This window comes from Danio rerio, chromosome 10 (assembly GCF_052040795.2).
Source record: "Danio rerio strain M-AB ecotype USA chromosome 10, GRCz13ab, whole genome shotgun sequence".
NCBI classification, from domain to species: Eukaryota; Metazoa; Chordata; class Actinopteri; order Cypriniformes; family Danionidae; genus Danio; species Danio rerio.
In genome coordinates this window covers 18189280-18204891 of record NC_141030.1, presented here as the reverse complement: position 1 = coordinate 18204891, position 15612 = coordinate 18189280, and the positions used below count along the sequence as shown (strand labels likewise).

At 35.2% G+C, this 15612-nt stretch overlaps 1 protein-coding gene across 4 annotated transcripts in view; it reads right to left on the bottom strand.

Annotated features, from left to right (window-relative positions):
* slc12a2 (solute carrier family 12 member 2) overlaps positions 1-15612 on the bottom strand; it is an 83858-nt gene that overhangs the window by 46347 nt on the left and 21899 nt on the right.

Sequence of the window (15612 nt, the reverse complement as noted above, 5' to 3'; positions counted from 1 at the left end):
AAAATAATTAAAATATTAAGGATATATATATATATATAGGATATAAATATAAAGGATAAAAATATTACAAAACATACTATTTTCTAGCCTACATAAATTTAAAAACCACTGCCTTCATGCCTTCTTCACTTCGAGAGGCTTTTTCAGTTTATTCATAACAATTTGCTTTTTTTGTAATGTTATTATTATTAGCGGTATTATTTAGTATATCCATATTTATATTTGTTTTATTAAAAACAAACTTAGACTTGCCCACCTGTCACGTTTCAGACCACATGGGGCACAGCATGTGTATTTGGATAGAACTCATTTATTCGTTTGCTGGAGATTAGAACTGAATTTAGAAATAGTTTTGAAACAAATCTTTGCGCTTAATAAACGAAATTAATTATTTATAGGCTAATTGATGTCTGTGCGTACAAGGTTTCCCTATCCACAAGAGCGAAAGTGAAAGTAGATTATGAGATGCCTTATCTCTCATTCTCACGCTGCAGATGTTCTGTTTTAATGTTTTCTTGCTAGCGAAACACTCAGTTTGTCCACTTACAAAGTCGTCATGTAAATAGCAAATGCGCTATGGCGCGACGCAACTGGCTCTTTAAGAGGATGGGAGATGAGACTGATTGTTTTATTCTCAAAACACACCTACAACTTATTTAAAAAAATAAGCTCAACCCTTTTAGATTATGCGCCACACGCAAAACAGATTTTTCCGTCCTTAAATTAGCAAAAGGGAATTCTGACACGCCCTGAAAGCGTTTGCGCCCTGCGCTTTGCACTTTGTGCATGGACCGTCAAAATAGAGCCCCTAATGTTTCATGCAATATCTACATATGTGTGGTAAAAAACATGTAAAAACTTATTATTAAACACGCAACAATCGATTTAGTTTCAGCTTATATTTATATCTATGTAAAATTGATTTAGATAATGCTTACACCGCACTAATAATTTGAGACTATGTGACTGGCCAAGGACAAAAAGTAGTAAAGACAACAAATCTATACAAATCTACTTGTTTTCCATGACTTTTGCAAAACTTTTTGGGTTTTTCTGATTTTCCAAAACTTTTCCAGGCCTAGAAAACGCCATGTTAAAATTCCATGACTTTTCAGGTTTTCCATGACCGTATGAACCCTGCTTGTTACATATACGCACTAAATCGCACTTCAGCAGTGTATATTTTATTATTTATATATTTTATATTTTATCTATTTATTATTATTTATTAAGAGCGCACAAGAAGATCTGCGCTTGAGCAGCGTATATTTGAGGGCATGCAAAAAGTTTTGTGCAAGAACAGAGGAAATTGGCTAGCAAGCAAATGCTTGTATTACATAAATGCGATCGATCTCGACTTGTAATTTTGCGCTCATGGCATTTGTCATTGAAATAATACCACAGGTAGTTGGTACATCTATATACAAGGCCTGCCGCCACAGCTGGAAAGAATCCTAGAAAAAACACTGGACTGTATTTATTTGAGTACATGAACTGAACTGTGATGGCCGTACCATGACTGTTCTAGATGAATACACCCATAACAGTGATACATTTGCTTGTGAAGACCAAGGTCATCATCACATTTTGTTTCAAATTGTAAAAGTGAGATTAAAAGGTTTTAAAGTACTGTAACATTTTAGTACCAGAATCAGAAGGGCTAATGCTGTAGATACGATGAGAGATTTGACACCAACATGATGCAAAGGCAGAACTAATGCAACTTGAAGACTTCATAAACCTTTAAAATGCATTTTAAACCACACAGTTAGTTTAGTGTTTTTTAAAGGTCGAACACAGGAAGTGCCCCTCCTTCATAGAAACAATGCCATGACGAAGGCAGCAGCCCCATTACAGCTCCTGGGATATAAATGACCCTGCCTGGACATCCACACAGAGGGGAAGAGACATTACAATGACAATGTGTCAAGTTTATAACATCCTGTCCTAGTACACAGAGCTAACAAATATAAAGCTTTGGTTTTGACTGCGGAAAAAAAATACTGTGGTTCGATGCAAATGCAGATGCCGGGGGCCGTATTGATGGTGGTTACAAGCGGTTCAATATGAGTGTAACATGTTGAGGACAAAAGTACAAGGAGAATCTCTTATATCCTCAGCAATGACCTCTGAAAAATGATCAGATGTGGCAGTCAGGCCTCTCTTCACTCCACACCCACATATTTCTTGAGGATATTTATTCCCGCTAAACTGGCACGTGAAGCTTACGTCCTCTTATGTGTCCTTGACCAAATGAGTGAGTGTTGACGGGATTCATATTGGTGACATTGAGTGGCGTTTATTGATGGCCCATAGCTTTAGGACATACTGTATTGCACGTTTAATGAACTTGCAGGACTTTACTAATATTCTGAAAGTCCACATGTAGTGGCCACAACATTTGCGATGAAAGATAACAATATCAATTAGAAATGATTAGCTATCACTTATACACACATTTTATTTGAGTTTATTAAAACTTTTCCTAAGCACAGTATTAGTGAGACGAAGAGGAAGAATGTCTGTCAAAAATCATTCAATAATGACATGCACATGATCAAACAAACTTTGTTTCTAGTTTGCTAAACAAGTTTTAGTGTTTTCTGCTCCTATTATCATTTGTTATTGCATAATAAAAGCTAAAAAAAAAAAAAGTAAAAATATATTTGCTACTTTTTTTTTTTTTTACATCTTCTCTCTTTCTTAACATAGCACAATATAAGACAAAGCAAAGTTTATTTTCAACTACTTATCTATAAATGCAGGTACAAACTAAGCTGAGTAAACCATTTAATAAAGGTTTAATGAACATAAAATTGATCACAGACTCAGAACCATCCATGAATATCCATTAATATCTATTCGAATAATGGCTCTATTTTTAACTAATTTTCTTTAACTAATTTTCTCCTAGATAAGAAATTTTCCAAAACTGTACAGCAAAAACAGAATCAGTGATGCAAGTTTAGCTATATTATGGTATATGCAGGAATCCTAAAAGGTCATTTCAATAGCTTTTTAAAGATCTTCTCAGAATATTTGAAGACCTCATTGCCACTTCCAAGTTCTAATCAGTATTAAACCTTTAACTTAATAAACAGTTGTTAATAAAAATAGGTAGTTAAATAAATCAATGGGGCGCAACCATGCAAAACAACTCAGATAAGCTCAGAAGAAACAAAGCTTGAAAAAATTATATGGTTGTTTTCAGTGACAGGCTTCAGCCACTGTTTAAACTCATCTTTCCCCAACCAGCAGTACGCAAACTTACATTTTATCATTTGTCTGTTTTGCTCTATGGTTGCTACGTTTAGAGACCGTGACATCACCTGGATGGAGGAGCTTGGCCGGACGCGACCCGGTCCAAACCAAACGCATGGATAAAGCACACCATTGTTAATATAAGGAGGAAAATTGATGCTTTATTGGAGTCAAACACTTTGGACAATGCTTGAACTAAATTTAAGACTTCATAAAAAGTATTTAAGACTTTTTTTAAATAACTTTTAAGGGCCTTAATTTTCTCATAATATATCTTTTAATACTTTTTGAGACCCCGCAGACACCCTGTATATGTACCATTTAAACAACATCATCAAACAGTGGGGTTGTTTAGGTCAGTTCAATTAGTTTAGAAGTTCATTTGACAGAATCAAGTTAAATTAAAACACAATACACACAATGTGAATAATAACTTAAGCTGCATCTCAAATGGCACACTATACACTATGCACTCATACACCATGTACTTAGGTAATTACACACTCAACTGCATAGTATATGTATATAGTGTCGTCCCAAATGTAACACGTTTTTTTTTTTTACCAAGCGGAAATGCAAACCGTTTCCCTGATGACATCTGACGGTTGCCAAATCAGTGAAATAAAGGATCAAACTATCAAATAATACCTGCCATGAATATAGCCGCATTCACCATCGGGAGGCACTATAATCACTCTTGTAGGAAGATTTTGCTTTCACCATTCAAAATAAATAAAGTTTTCCAACATGTGTACCCGATAGCTCCGCCCCTTCTGCTACATGAGCAAACCTGCGGTCGTTGAGTGCGTGAAGTGTCCATCATTACACGCTTTTTTTTACTGGCTAAATGAGTGCATCATCCGGGTAACGGAAGTGCACTTATTACTGAGTTTTCAGTGTGAACACACTACTTACACTATTTATACTACAAAACGTTATAGAATAGTGCATAGGTATGCGATTTGGGATGCAGCTTTAGTCTTTGGAAAGAATTCATAGTTTTATACTGATTGTGATGCATTTGTAGGCCAGTTAAATTCACGTAGATTATAATAAACATTAATAGAATAAATATACAAACAAAATAAAAAATAGACACGAATTAAGGAAAAAAAAACTGTGCTTTACGGTTTTCTGGAGTGTCTAACAAGTATTGAGGATCAGAAATTAAAAGATCAAATGTAAAATAACACTAAAACCTTTCATCAAAGTTGTCCTAAAACTATTTAACAACATCCATTTATGTCTAAGGACAATTTAGAAAAACCTTTGTTATCCACTTTAAATGTTTACTACTATGGTCTTCTTTATAGAAATAATGTAATGCAATTATTTTTTTGTTAAAAGCTACACATTTGACCATTTCTAGTGCCCAAATAGTTTAAATTTGCTTGAAGTCTTACATAGTGACATGCAGTGTTTTCTGGTTCCAGAATTTAACTCAGCATTGCAAATCCGGTGATGCGACTACTGCAAATTCGCACATTGCAATATAGATGTTGAAACAAAATATTGTGCAGCCCTAATCAAGACTACTCTGAAAAATTAACTTAAACTCTACAGAATCTGAATTCATCCTTATTATTTTAGAAAATTTTGAAAGTTTTTTTTTTTTTTTTAAATGATTTGTATAATTTCCTGATGAAGGGCAAGGAGGAAGTCAAAGCACTCATTAGTTGATTATTATATCTGACTCTGAACAGAAGGTATGCATCAATTATACAGAAGCATGGTACTCGTGGCATGTGGCAAGGGCACGGTGACACTTTAGCCATCCATCAACAAGCGCGTTGTGTCCAGCAGCAGCGACATAGGGTTTTATATGGTGATACGGGCAGGAAATTAAACGGCTGCTTTGTTTGAGCTTTAGAGCTTTTCAACAGCTCGTCATGAATCAGCAAGGCTCAGTAAGGGGGTGCATGAAAGCCTAGACAGCAAGCACACACACACAAGCCATGCCCTCTAAGAAAACATACCCACTCAATTAGCTTTCAAACATCTCAATATAGACTGATTTATCCATGTGCTGAACTCTACAGATTATTCTTTTTATTTACATTTATGCTGTTAAGATCAACCTGTGCAACAATAATAATAATAATAATAATAATATCAGTTGGCGTTTCTGTGTGGAATTTGCATGTTCTCCCTGCGTTCGCGTGGGTTTCCTCCGGGTGCTCCGGTTTCCCCCCACAGTCCAAAGACATGCGGTACAGGTGAATTGGGTAGGCTAAATTGTCCGTAGTGTATGAGTGTGTGTGTGTGAATGTGTGTGTGGATGTTTCACAGATATGGGTTGCGGCTGGAAGGGCATCTGCTGCGTTAAAAACTTGCTGGATAAATTGGCGGTTCATTCCACTGTGGCGACCCCAGATTAATAAAAGGACTAAGCTGAAAAAAATGAATTAATGAATAATAATAATAAAAAATAATAATTTATTCTATAAAGCATGTAGGGCTAAAAAATTACATCACAATGAAAATAAAAACCGCAATTCAGCAAAAGCTGCAGTTCTCATACACATCTCATCAGGGAAACACAAGGAAATCTCCTCCAAAAAGGTCAGAGGGCACCTCTCATGCAGAAACTAAAAATACACTACAAAGAAGAGACACAGGAAGAGGATTTAACTGCTTTTATTCATCAACGTGACTAATAAATGCATGACACTGGAATCATTTCACAGATTGATTTCAAACTCTTGACTGAAGTTATGAGGTGACTTGTTATTAAGTGTGGCATATTCCCATGTTTTCAGATTGATCTGCAACATACTGCCCAAGTTCATTAATGGCTGGAACCAGATGCGCATCAATGTGAGGCGACAACACGATTGAGTTCAGTCGGTGCTATATTTGTTTGAGGTTGGCTTGGTTTGTATCTGCTTTAAGAAGCAAGTAAACAGCTGTCAAATATGAGAATGCTTATCTTTGATTTTAGGATTGTGACTAATAAATGATTTATCATTGAGTAACTTGCCAGTGAACTATGACTGTGTGTAGTAAACTCGGAATTAAACTTCAGAACCTGCATTCCGATGGAGCCGAATACACATCCAGCTTTCCTGACACATCGCGAATGAAATAAAAAAAAGACCTTTGAATAATCATGCAGCCTTAGAAGTATGTTTTTAAAAAAATAGTGCAGTCTTTTGATGAAATTCTCAATGATTATTTATTTGGCTGACACAGAGTTTGCTGACATCACTATGTATTGGCTCCATTGTGGCTGTGGTGTCTGCACACTGGCACAAAACTAAAACAACAGGGAACACATACACCGCTCATTACTACAGCTCACAGTCACACATTATACCACCACACAAACATCTCTTCCTTCTGCCTGTGCAATGTGATAAAAAGCCAAAAGCAACCCCAGATCTACTTAAACAAAGAAGCCCAAATCAGTCTTAGGGCCAATCCCAATTCCACCCCTTAGCCCTTCCCCTTTCCCTCTTTTTGCGCGTTCCCGTTAAGGGGTAGGGGTGTCCCAATTCTCTTTAGCTTGAGGGCGTAGGGCTAAGGGCAAGAGGCAGATACCCCTTCGAACAAAGATTTTTCAGGACCACACTCAAAACCAACGGTAAGAAAATTTCTCAAAATAAACCACAACAACGGCACCGGGAAGAAAGGAGTATTAGTATTAATATTTTTTGTCATTATTACAAATTTGCTGCAAACAAATATATGTTTTAATATATTCATAACCGTGTTTGTGTTTTACCTTCATGCTTAAAAAATAAAAAAATTCTAAAATAAAAAATGCTACATTTTTCGATCTATAATGCATAATCATAACTCCTGTATAGCAGTCCCGCAAAATTTTGACACCCAATGACGCTCGAATCCCCTGTCAGAAAAGTCTAGGTGGCTGGGAATGGGCTTTTTACTGTGTCTGCTATAATGTTAATGTTGTTTTGGTGTGTTTACATAGATGAATATGGCCACGGTGTAAATGCGCAGTATTGTTACGATCTTGATGCCACATTAGATCATTATGATAACAAAATATATGCCTTCAGTGATTTCCTGAGGAAAAGTACCAAAAAAATAACACAACTGGAATAAAACAGCAGTCGCGATCGTCTGATCTTATATGAAGCAAGAGATCATTATGACATGTGATGATGTATGCAGGTGCTGTAGTGCTGTCCCAATTCTTAGTTTTGAAGTCCTTCCTCTTAACACTCGGTTGGGCCAAGGTGAAGGGGTAGGGGTACAAAATTTGAATTGGGATTGGGCCTTAGGAAAAGGGTAGATGGCATTTATATTTATATTATATTATTCAGTCTTATGCAGAGTTCAGACTGTACGATTTTCAAAGTAGTCACAGATGTTTTCACACTGCATGACTTTACAGTAGAAAGAATCACTGACAACGGTCTTGGTCCAAAAACTACGCTGCTCACAACCAAATACATGCCAGAATTGACATGGAAACGACAAGTAATGTAGTATATCTTTTGTTATAAACTACATAATGAGAAAGAAGCCTTTAGTGGGGTAGAAAATGTACTTATTTTGCTCACCTGAGTTTTAAAGAATTAGCCATTTCTCCTCAACTTTTTTCTTTTTCAACCCCGGTTTTTATGATATGTCAAACAGACACAGGTGCTCCTGCCAAATTTACTCCAGTTTTAACTCCATTTCTTGGGTCCACATAGACTTTTAACTTCTCCCCCAAGCTCCCGCTGGCCTGCAGGTACCCATAGTAGATGCTGCTTGCTTATTGGCTGTATGTCACAGACTCGGTCCCAGTCATTCCCCTCGCTGGCCAGCAGAGGCCGCCATCCCCGGACTTCATTAGCATTACATCATCCACCTAGACTGATTGTGCACACACCTGATCTGAATCCAGTTAACGACCCACGCTCCCTATATAAGCCACACTCAAACACCAGTTCATTGCGAAGTCTTGTTTAGCCACGGCCAACATTTCTGAGCGTTATTCCCTGCCTGATCTTCTGTGCATTACCCCGGACTGTTTCTGACTCTGAGTTGCCTTCTGCCTGCCCTCGACCCACGTTTGTTATACGAACTCTGAACCATGCTGCCTGCCATCGACCCACGCTTGTTATACGGACTCTGAACCATGCAGCCTGCCTCTGATCCATGCCTGGTAAATCACTCTGTGTCTGTCAGCCGCCAGCCCCCGATCTATATTGAATGTTGTTGATGTGAGTTCGCACTTTAGTGCGTGTTGTATGTTTGTGTTTGAACTGTCTATTAAATACTGCAAAATGGATCCCTCCGTTTCAGTCTCCTCGTTACACTGTAAGTGATCGCTGATGTTATTTTCAGTCAAAATGTTGATGTTGTTTTCACACGGCATGATTTGAATCATCAGTGAATCTCTACAGATCGTATCTTTGATAGTTCACACTGTGTGATTGATCTCTTTAAAAGAACTCAAAGTGAAATTTTTAATTACTTTGGATTGTCACCTAAACATTTAGTTGGAAAAATGCTTTTTCGTAACAAATTTCATTTGTTATAATTTGTATCTTTATCTTGATGTGTTTTTGTTGGTCAGTTATCTACAAAATAAACAAAAAGAATGAATAAACTTTAGGTGAAGTGGGGTGCAAATAATACTTTTTAGCCTTAAGGGAATTATGAATTACATTCAAGCAGACCTACTATAACATAAAATATAGTATTTCTGACTATTTTCTTTTATAATTTGAGTTATGAATTACAGCATCGCAATACAACTTGGTACTCGTGATACTTCAGCTGTTATAGTATTAATGGTATCGTGACAACCATACACTTAACATTTCTAGACCAATTAACACTGGTCACACTTTACCATAAGGTTCGTTAGTTAATGTTAATTAATGCATTTACTAACATTTACAATACATTTACTACAATATTTGTTCATGTTAGTTGACGTTAGTTAATGAAAATACAGTTGTTCATTGTTAGTTCATGTTAACTCAGTGCATTACTAATGTTAACAAGCATGGACTTGGATGTTAATAATGCATTAGTAAATGTTCAATTATGATTAATAAATGCTTTACAAGTGTTGTTTATGTTAGTAAATGCATTAACAAATGAACATCATTGTAAAGTGTTACCTTAAAACTTATGACAGTGATTTTCTCACTCAAATAAAACTACTACTTTAACAAAGGCACATCTTTGTACGCCAAACCTACAGCTCTTGATAAGTCACTCCAGCTTGCCTATTCAAACTGAGCATTGGAGTATACTGATTTCTGCAGTCTCTGGTCTCTACGGCACCAAGCTCTTATGGGGCCAGATAAGCTCTGATGAAACCGTTACAAGCTGTTCTTCCAAAAACTCATGCCATGGACATGAACAGCATATTGCAATCAAATTTGCTCAAAAGCTCCAGAGATTTCAGTAATGTCTCTATAATATATATATATATATATATATATATATATATATATATATATATATATATATATAGTATTTATAATTCTTCAATAAGGAGCCTTACTTTCAAGGTCACTCCCTTCTATATCCACCTTATACTGATATTTGATTTGATATTATTTTACTTGTTTATTTTTCTTTAAGCTTTTTCTTCTTTCTTTTTTTATGTTTTTGTTAACCATCAAGGTAACTTAAAGAACTAACATAAAGATTTGTAACAGTGTACTGTATTGTATGCAATGTGTTCTAAAGTTAAACTAAAGTCAAAAAAAGTGTTGTTTGGAGGAATACTAATCTTTAAAAAGTAAATAACATAATTAACATGGGTAAACAGAAGCCAAATTTGACCCATGCGACTCCTAATGCATCATGGAAAACAATCCCACCACAGATTCAATCAGAACATGGTGAATGGGCCACTTTGTTGCCCATTTGTTCACAGCATAAAAATTGCACATTTAGTTTTGGCGTGACATGGAAATGAGCAAGAACTCACTCTAAACAGGAAGTGAGCACTTTGGTCACCCCCCGAAGGAGCGAAGCTGCCGTTAGGGATCTGGCAAACAGAAGAGTTCAGGTTCTACAGAGGAACAGAGCAAGAATTGTGCTCAGACAGAAACCATGTTAGCAGCCTCTGCGAATACACAAATACGTCACGCAAGAGTACAACACCTGCAGTAAATGTTCAGAATCAAGTTAAAGTCACATGAAAAGGACAACAGCAGCAGCGCACTCTCAGATCTGCCACATCTGTAAGCTTTCAGAAACATGCCGACTTCCTGTGCATGTTTATTTACCAAGCAACTACCATATATTTTCTTGGGGGCGGTGAAACATAGGCCTTGATGCTTGTGTGACATTACTGTAGTAGTTCACAGCAGAACATCTGGTTGTTCGGTTCTTGAGCGTCTCTCAATTGTTATCAGCTGACATTTTCACGGACTGTAAATCATTGAAGATGACTTCAGTTTAACATCAATTTACTCTCACGCCACACACACAAAAAACCTTAAAGCACCAGTCTGTACAGTATTTAATATGGTTAAAATTTTTACAGTTAAGATAAACTAGTATATGCTCTGATGAAATTCTTCAGCTACTGACAGAACTAATCAGCCAAACAAAGTGCTCCTTAAGTTCCTTATTTGTACGCTGCATTAGATAAATGCATCGGCTAAAAATACGTGAAATGGTTTTAGTGGCCACAGCTTCCATCTAAACCAATAACTTGAGTTTAATGGAGAACTACAGGGCTTTAAAACCATTGCTATTGACAGGAGAAAAGACATCACAGCACATTCCATCACATATTGTGTCCTTCCAGTGTCGTCCTCCAGTTTCTGCACAGGTTTCATCTTTGTCCTTAGTGGTCCTGAACAAATTCTCTGGTTTCCATTGACACAGCTGTATTGATGTTGCAGCTGAAAATTTATGTAATTAGGCCTTGGAATGTGACTTCATCACAGTGTTTGCAGAGCTTCGCTTTGGGTGCTCTTTTTCGAGACTTGAGCGAACAGTTCATGTGGCACCGCATATTATTTGAGTTAATTATGAATCACTTTAAGGAGATTGTCTGAAACAGGTATTCCTGTACAGACATCTTTATGATCCGTCCATGCCTGATGACCAATAATTTGACTAGAAATTGCAACAGCTATGGGAAAGCAAAAAAGTACAAAAAAAAAAAACATTTAGAAAAACTTGAGGGATAAGTTGGTAAAACCGAAAAGAGAGGCCATGGCAAAAGTAGAGACCCAGAATTGTTTTTCCACCATTTATAGGTTTTATACTAATGTATATTAAATTTTTTGATTTAAAACTATTTAATAATTACAAAACTAAAAATGAAATAACAAATTATTTAATAAGAAAGTACACACTTGCTAGATTGTAATGTGTGAACTGTGGAGTGTGCTAAATCTGAAAAAAAACATCAGTATTTTTTTTTTTTTTTGCTTATTCTTGCAATAATAAAAAGTATATAGAGCAATCCATTTTCTGATATCATTAATATTTTAATAAATTTAATAGGTAGAACTGTCCAATATATGAACAAAAGCAAGTGAAGCATCAATGTTTGATTGAAAAAAACATTTTGAACTGTTATAAAAATCCTTATTAAAATAATTTATAAAATATAATTAGTTTCAAAAAGTAGGAAGTTTTCAGAACTGTCTATGTTGTCTAATTTTATGATGCGTTTCTTTTGACTGCCCTCTGTCATTTAAAAAAAAAAAAAATCTCAGTGAACGCATCAAGTATAAAAGCCTCGTTCGTCAGTCAGCAGAGGTCCGCAATGCAGCGTCAGGCAAAAGTATAAATCAGCCTTTAAGCAACGACAAAAATGGGACAGGAAAATTTAGAGTTTACTGTTGATTTGAAATGCTTATTTCATTTAGATTTAAATGAGCAGATTTCAGAATTTAGATGAGGCTTTTGTCTTGCAAATAAAATAACAGATTTGGTGTCTTTTCTCAAAATTTGCAGCACAATTTGCTAAATATCTGTCTCTATAGACAGATTATTGGGACATTTAGAGCAATAAATTATATGCATTCTAGTCTTTACTAGTCATTTATACTATTAGAAAAATAGAATTCCTTTGCATACAAATTTCAATATGGTGTAGTATATAGTGTACTGTATAAAATGAAGTAAAACAGAGCTACTTTTTGTTTTGTATTCTCACTAAAAATCAGATGGGCCATTAAAAATCTGATGTACATGGTAAAACAAAATCTGAGCAGACTTTAAACATAACTTTAAACAATATATAACTATATTATAACTATATAATGGCAAGGAAATAATATAAAAACTAGTAATATAAAATATGAACAAAAAAATGTAAAATATCAATAGTATTGTCAAAACCTGCTTAAATAAATTTAGTGTTTGAATGTATAACCTGCTTTTTGTATTTGTGTTTGTTTTGTATTTGTTATCTATCCAGTTTACTCCCTTTAATTTCCATTAAGTCCCATATATTCCAATCAACTTCCATTGAAAGTTTCCAGCTTTGAAAGTTTCCAGCTTTTAAAATTTCCAGAATTTGGCAACCCTAGTAAAAACATACTAAAAAATAAAAAATTCAAAAGCTTAATTTCATGAAATGCAAACACTGAAAAAATGATTATTCATAGCACAGAGAGTGATGGTTAAAGTCTTTCCACCTTTATAGTGGCTGGATGTATAAATGTGAATGGAAGAGTTCAGTGCTATGAGAGGTGAGCTCATCTCATTCAACAAAGCAGCTCATTGTTGCTGGATCTACTCAGACCCGATCACAACTGTAACTGAAAACGATTGAAAAGCCCCCTGCAAACCCACAGCGCACATTTCAGCTCATTCAGCACGCCGCATTAAGCACCAGGGCCATCTCTCCTAGTATTCATTCATGAGAGACGGGAAAAAAAAAAGCATTATATTTCAGTAAGAGATATCTTAAAAGCCAGATGGAATCATAGGTTCAAAGAGAATGTGGCATATTTAGGAGGGCTGGGAAGAAGCTTTACAATGACAAAAATGACTTTAAAAAAATGTAACACACTAACTGTAAAGTTATTAAAAGCATTGTTATGATAATAAACTTTTGTATAGTCACTTAATTTGTGAATATGTGTATTAGCCAAAGTATAGCAACATATTGAGTGATAAGTGTGAAATGTTCAGTACACCTTCCAGACAAATCCAATGTTCACAAAGAAAAAAATGACTCAATTTAAAAGCCTCATCAATCTCAGATTTGATTTTTTTTTTAAACATTTAGCCGATCTCCAGAATTACAATCCTTACAAAAGATCCATGTATAAAGGATCTACTGTTTCGACTCAAACAAATATAACGAAAAAAAAATTAATGTGCCATCTTAGTTTGGAGAATGCATTCTGCTTTTTTATAAATTATAAATCTAAAACATTCAAGTAATGTAGAGTCAGAGTAATGCAATAGTATATTTAAATAGGGCTGCATGATATTGGAAAAATTACACATTGTAATATTTTTTTCTGCAATATATATATATATATTTATTTTTATCTTGTTTAGCAAGGAATTAATCTTGCTGCTCTAATAACCTAAATGCAGTGAACTTCAATTTTTTTAGCACATCTACTGTTTTGGTTTGGTACAAATTTACGTCTAGCTTGCATAATTTCACAAAGCTAAAGTAAGATCATTATGTTATTACTAAGGATCATTTCAAAATGTAATCCAAATTTAAACCACTACCAACCCAAGTTAATGTTTACATTTTTGTGTGAATTGTTATTACGGAGCATTGGTAGTTAGTGGTTATTAATCACTGCAGTTTCAGCCTGCGATAAAGCAAATAAACAACTAGTTCATATACTCATTATTTTTAAAATAGCCAATCTGTCTTGAAAAAAAAAATCTACAATTGAAATCGGCCATGAAAAATTTAAATTAATGCATGACTATAAAATAAAAGAGCAGTCAGGGGCTTGGATATGCAGTTTGAGAAATGTGTGCTTTGCTTGACAAATGTACATTTCACATTCCAGTCGTTGAGTGCTCTACCTTCTAAATGCTCTACAAAGGCATCATTTATGCCGTTTGGAATGCAGAACATCAATGAAGCTCCGTTATTGACAGACAGCTGCTTTCAAACGCTCACATGCAGTTTATGTGTTCGTTCTGAAGGACATTTCTGGCATGCGGCGGTGCAGAACTCCATGTTATCAGTCAAATGATCTTGCCTGTCAAAATATTTGAACGCTGTGAACGTTTTTAAATTAATGTATGCAGCCATTTAAACCTTGATAGGACAAAACATCTCATATGTTAACATCCGAGCATTAGTATGAAGGCAAAGCATCAGGCCTGCCACTGTGCATGGAACAGCTAAAATGTGTGCAGCAAAAACAAAAAGAAAAAAACAACACATCGATGCATTTGTCTGGAAACTTTCAGACAGTTAAAGCGCTCTTAGATGCAAGATGCACTTTGTTTATTGCTTTTAACGCATCTTGCTGATCCCCTCGACTTAGATTTGCTTCAGTATTTTTGAAGTGCCTCTTATTCATACAATTTAAATATGGGAAGATTTTAAAAATGTACTTTTGCAAATAATTTTATGAAATGAACAAATAATAAAATTCAATCAAGCATATCAAGGTGCCTAAAAATGCTCTCCAGGACATAGACTATATCTAGGAGCTAAGCAGAAAAAATGCCAAACAAAAGTACCCATTTAATTAACAAAAATGAATGCTCTTAGGAAAACTTCAGTCCAATTCAACCATAAGGATGCATTCATTCACAAAATAAGCAGGTATTCGTCTTCCACAAGCTTATAATTTCAGCAAAATCCCTCATTTACATATTTCTGTTCAAAATAATATATTGATAATTTGTTTAATGACAAGGTTATTATTCTAACCTTGTTGATAACCTTATTATTCAAGGTTATTAGTAACAAAAACTAACGAAAAAAAACGAAAACTAGAATTGAAAAACATTTTTGTTAACTAAAACAAATATGTTTTAGTTTTTTTGTTTTTTTTACAGAACTAACTGAAATGAACTAAATTATTATAATTATAGGAAAAACATCCCTTGTTTTCATCGATGTGAATGTATTAAATACAGGCTTGTAGAAGTAAATCCTTATATCTGAATCCGAATAAAGCGCGGGAGTGGTCGGTAACTCTGGTGTAATTTTAACAGGAGTGGGCGGTCCCACAATATCACTCCCGAGCAAGCGAGCAAGCGAGCAAGCAAGCGCATATGGCGTGTGTGTGTGCGCATGCGACCATGTGTATGTGTTTGTTTAGTGCTGTCTATGTTTGGTTATGTGTGTAAATAAGAGACAGTGTGTCCGTTTGTGTTTATACAGACAGCTTGTTATAGCAACCCCCCAAAATACAACACTGTGTATGGAAAGCATCGTCAATATACCGTGATTAGGGTTGTAACAAT